Genomic DNA, 4774 nt, shown 5'->3' with positions numbered 1-4774 from the left:
TTGAGCCAGGAGAGATTGACATGCATATTATTGATTGTTTGCTGTCTGTGTACATCCAAGGTCCAGCAGTGCTGCCAATTGCAATTTTCCTATGTCCCTCTTTGTGGCACCTGACCACACGACTGAACAGTAGTCTAGGTGCCACAAAACGAGAGCCTGTTGGACTTGCCTTGTTGATAAGAAGGCAGTGCAGTGTTTCATTATGGACTGACTTCTCCCCATCTTAGCCACTGTTGTATCAATATGTGTTGACCATGACAGTTTACAATCCAGAGTTGCTTCAATTTAGTCACCTCAACTTGCTCATTTATTACACAATTTAGCTGAGGTTTAGGGTTTAGTGAATTTGTCCCAAGTACATTGCTTTTAGTTTTTGAAATAATTAGGACTAACTTAGTCTGAGACATTTCAGTCATATCCAATATCAGGAGTTTCAAACTCGTCTTTGGTGCTGTGTCTGCGTGTATTATTTTTATATATATACACACACACAGAATTTAAAAAAACTGTACACTACACTTCCTATGCATCATGTAAATACTATCAAACAGGTTAATCTCTAATTTCCTTCATCTGATCTGAGGACACAGGATTGGTGTAGTATTTCACCAAATTAGAGACTAATATCAACCAATAGAGAATGTGAAATGCTTTATTGGAAGTTCATTATCCAAGTGTTATAAATGCATTATAAATACAAGTTCAATCTGTACTTCGATGCACATCTGGTGTGCATTAAAACAACAGAGGAAGAAAGAAGAGGTGKGGAGAGGAGCTGGGACGACGACACATGATTAATGAATTACAGTGCTACTGAACTTCATATTCTCTCAGGTCATTACAATTACATAAGTGTCTCTAGCGGTCTCTCTTAACCAGCCTTGGGCCCTCAGTTGGTTCAATGGATATCTTAGAGGGGGTGAGGTGGCGATGACGGGACTGGRGGTTGGAATCCTCGCTCACATCAAAACACACCTGCAGACAGGAGACGGAAAAATACAAGTATTAATCCTGTTAATACTGTCAGTCATCAAAATCATCAGGGGGTGAAATACAAAACTGACCTTGGATCATTAWCTCTGGTTCTACTACATCTCTGTGTTTCAATGTAAAGCATTTCTTTAATATTTCCTGTTTACCCGGCCAAGTGACCTCTTACCTTTGATCATGCTGTGCCCTCTGTCAGGCATTTCACAAGCGGGAGGTGTTCACCGGTACAGCTGATATAACCTAGGGGAGAGGGATGAAGTGAAGGATAGATTTATTGAGAAAATAAGGTATTTAAAGAGTGTTCAACAGGAATCTGTGTGTTGCCTCACCTGGTGTCCACACTGAATGKCTGCAGAGTACTTTATGCTGAAAAACATGCACAGACACATAAGGATAAACAATATARCGTAGTTACATACACTACACGACCAARRGTATGTGGTCACCTTCTCGAACATTTCATTCCAAAATCATGGGCATTAATATGGAGTTGGTCCCCCATTTGCTTTAATAGCAGCCTCCACTCTTCTGGGAAGGCTTTCCACTAGATGTTGGAACATTGCTGCTATAACAGCCTCCACTCTTCTGGGAAGGATTTCCACTAGATGTTGGAACATTGCTGCTATAACAGCCTCCACTCTTCTGGGAAGGCTTTCCACTAGATGTTGGAACATTGCTGCAGGGACTTGCTTCCATTCAGCCACAACAGCGTTAGTGAGGAAAGGCGATTAGGCCTGACTTGCAGTTGGCATTCCAATTCATCCCAAAGGTGTTTGATGGGGTTGAGGTCAGGGCTCTGTGCAGGCCAGTCAAGTTYTTCAACACCGATATCGACAAACTATTTCTGTATGGACCTCGCCTTGTGCACAGGAACATTGTCATGCTGAAACAGGAAAGGCCTTCCCCAAACTGTTGCCACAAAGTTCGGAGCACAGAATAGTCTAGAATGTCATTGTATGCTGTAGCTTTAATATTTCCCTTCACTGGAACTAAGGGTCCTAGCTGGAACCATGAAAAACAGCTCCAGACCATTATTCCCCCTCCACTAAACTTTAGTTGGCACTATGCATTGGGACAGGTAGTGTTCTCCTTGCATCCGCCAAACCCAGATTCGTCCGTCGGACTGCCGGATGGTGAAGTATGACTCCACTCCAGAGAACGCGTTTCCGCTGCTCCAGAGTCCAATGGCGGCGAGCTTTACACCACTCCAGCTGACCTTTGGCATTGCGTATGGTGATCTTAGTCTTGTGTGCGCTGCTCGGCCATGGAAACCCATTTCATGAAGCTCCAGACAGAACAGTTCTTGTGCTGACGTTGCTTCCAGAGGCAGTTTGAAACTCGGTAGTGAATGTTGCAACCGAGGACAGATGATTTTTACACGCTACGCACTTCAGCACTCGGTGGTCCYGTTCTGTGCGCTTGTGTGGCCTACAATACTTTACAATAACAGCACTTACAGTTGACCGAGGCAGCTCTAGCAGGGCAGAAACTGACTTGTTCGAAAGGTGGCATCCTATGACGGTTGAAAGTCGAAAGTCACTGAGCTYTTCAGTAAGGCCATTCTACTTCCAATGTTTGTCTATGGAGATTACATGGCTGCGCGCTGGATTTTATACACCTGTCAGCAACGGGTGTGTCTGAAATAGCCAAATCCACTAATTTGAAGGGGTGTCCACATACTTTTGTATATATAGTGTACATGGTTGGTCCTCTTGCCTATTCTTTGAAGGTGGAAGGAGCCACAGTTATACACCTGAGCCTGCTTACTGCACAACACAATCAATCAGATTGATACACAAGTGGTGGTTTAAAGTACTACTTAAGTATTTTTTGGGTTATCTGTACATTACAATTTATATTCCTGACAACTTCCTAAAGAAAATAAGGTACTTTTTACTCCTTACATTTTCCCTGACACCCAAAMGTACTCGTTACATTTTGAATGCTTAGCAGGACAGGAAAATAGTCTAAYTCACGCACTTATCAAGAGAGCATCCCAGGCCATCCCTACTGCCTCTGATCTGGCAAACTCACTAAACACACATGCTTCATTTGTAAATTGTCTTGGTGTTGAATTGCCCCTGGCTATCCGTAAATAAATAAACAATTAAATCGTGTAGTCTGGTTTGCTTAATRTAAGAAAGGTTAAATTATTTATACTTTTTACTTTTGATACTGAAGTACATTTAAAACTAAATACTTTTAGACTCAAGTAGTATTTTACTGGGTGACTTTTACTTGAGTCATTTGCTTTTAATAAGTTATCTTTACTTTAACTCAAGTATGAAAATTGGGTACTTTTTCCACCAGTGTGTGTAGGTGTGAGTTGTAAATGCAACATGCAACAATTTGAACGATATTACTGAGTTAGAACTCATAAAGAAATCAGTCAATTGAAATCAATTATTTAGGCCCAAATCTATGAATTTCACATGACTGGGAATGGGCACAGCCATGGGAGGGCATAGGCCCACCCACTTGGGAGCCAGGCCCAGCCGATCAGAATAWTTTTTTTCCCCCACAAAAGGGCTTTATTACAGACAGAAATASTCCAGTTTCATCAGCTGTGTGGGTGGCTGGTCTCAGACGATCCCGCAGGTGAAGAAGCCGGATGTGGAGGTCATGAGATTGCACGCGGTCTGCGGTTGTGAGACCGGTTGGACGTACTGGACAATTTTCTAAAATGATGTTGGAGGAGGCTTATGGTAGAGAAATTGACTTTCAATTCTCTGCCAACAGCTCTGATGGACATTCCTGCAGTCAGCATGCCAATTGCATGCTCCCTCAACACTTTAAACATCTGTGGCATTGTGTTGTGTGACCAAACTGCACATTGTAGAGTGGCCTTTTATTATCCCCAGCAAAAGGTGCACCTGTGTAATGATCATGCTGTTTTCAAATTCTTCATATGACACACCTGTCAGGTGGATTAATTATCTTGGCAAAGATGAAATGCTCACGAACAGGGATGTAACAAATTTGTGCACAACATGTGAAAGAAATAAGCTTTTTATGCGTATGGAACATATCTGGGATATTTTATTTCAGCTCATGAAAAATGGGACCATCACTTTACATGCTGCGTTTATATTTTTTGTTCAGTATAGKAGTATATATTTTTGTTTTACACGTAAGACCCAAACGGGGTTCCATAGCATTGAAACGTTGCGAACTTATACTGAACCACAGGAGGGCGCTGTTCTACCACTACACATCTTGTTTCTGTCTCSCCTGTTTGTGTTGGCTCCTGTTGGTGTGTCGCTATGGTAACTGTCATGACGCATGCATTAACATGGTTAGTTGTTTGGCGAGCTGGAAAGATACCTATTTAATCCCATCGGTCACAATAGTGACCGCAAAAAACGTTTTCAGTTATAAGGCTCTAAAAATGTTACTGAATGATGTATCAATGCATTTCCAGCAAATATTGAAATAATTAAGGGTCTCAATGAAATATTGGCAGTGTCACATGTTTATTGTAAATTGTCACATGACCAGAGCTGTTTACTTCCTGGTTGCACCATGAGAAGAGGATGGCTGCTTCAAAGCTCCCAAACAAAAGGTTAGTAAAGTATGTTAACATAAAGTTAGGACAAAGATTTTTGGTACACATCATCTTTAAGGTGTCTAGTATTGATATATGCATTTGAAATTACTCAACTTTGTTCAGCGTGGTCATAGAATGAGTAAACATGTTGACGGCAACAATAGTGACCGCTGGGATAACACAGTGCATCTAGGTATACACATAGTTATACATATACATAGTTCTTGTTCTAACTTT

At 41.5% G+C, this 4774-nt stretch overlaps 1 long non-coding RNA gene across 5 annotated transcripts in view; it reads right to left on the bottom strand.

Moving 5' to 3' along the window:
• Window positions 1–636: 636 nt before the first annotated feature.
• Window positions 637–4774, bottom strand: part of LOC112072141 (uncharacterized) — a 32273-nt gene continuing 28135 nt past the window's right edge. For all 5 annotated transcript variants that reach the window (XR_011476110.1, XR_011476109.1, XR_002894258.2 and 2 more), the window contains 3 exons: window positions 1320–1356; window positions 1160–1230; window positions 637–975 (listed from right to left, as the gene is read on the bottom strand). This is a non-coding gene — a long non-coding RNA (uncharacterized lncRNA). The remainder of the gene's footprint in view (window positions 976–1159; window positions 1231–1319; window positions 1357–4774) is intronic.

This window comes from Salvelinus sp. IW2-2015, unplaced genomic scaffold (genome assembly GCF_002910315.2).
Source record: "Salvelinus sp. IW2-2015 unplaced genomic scaffold, ASM291031v2 Un_scaffold1832, whole genome shotgun sequence".
Classification (NCBI taxonomy): domain Eukaryota; kingdom Metazoa; phylum Chordata; class Actinopteri; order Salmoniformes; family Salmonidae; genus Salvelinus; species Salvelinus sp. IW2-2015.
The sequence above is the reverse complement of the archived record's forward strand: the minus strand, read 5'-3'. Positions and strand labels throughout refer to the sequence as shown.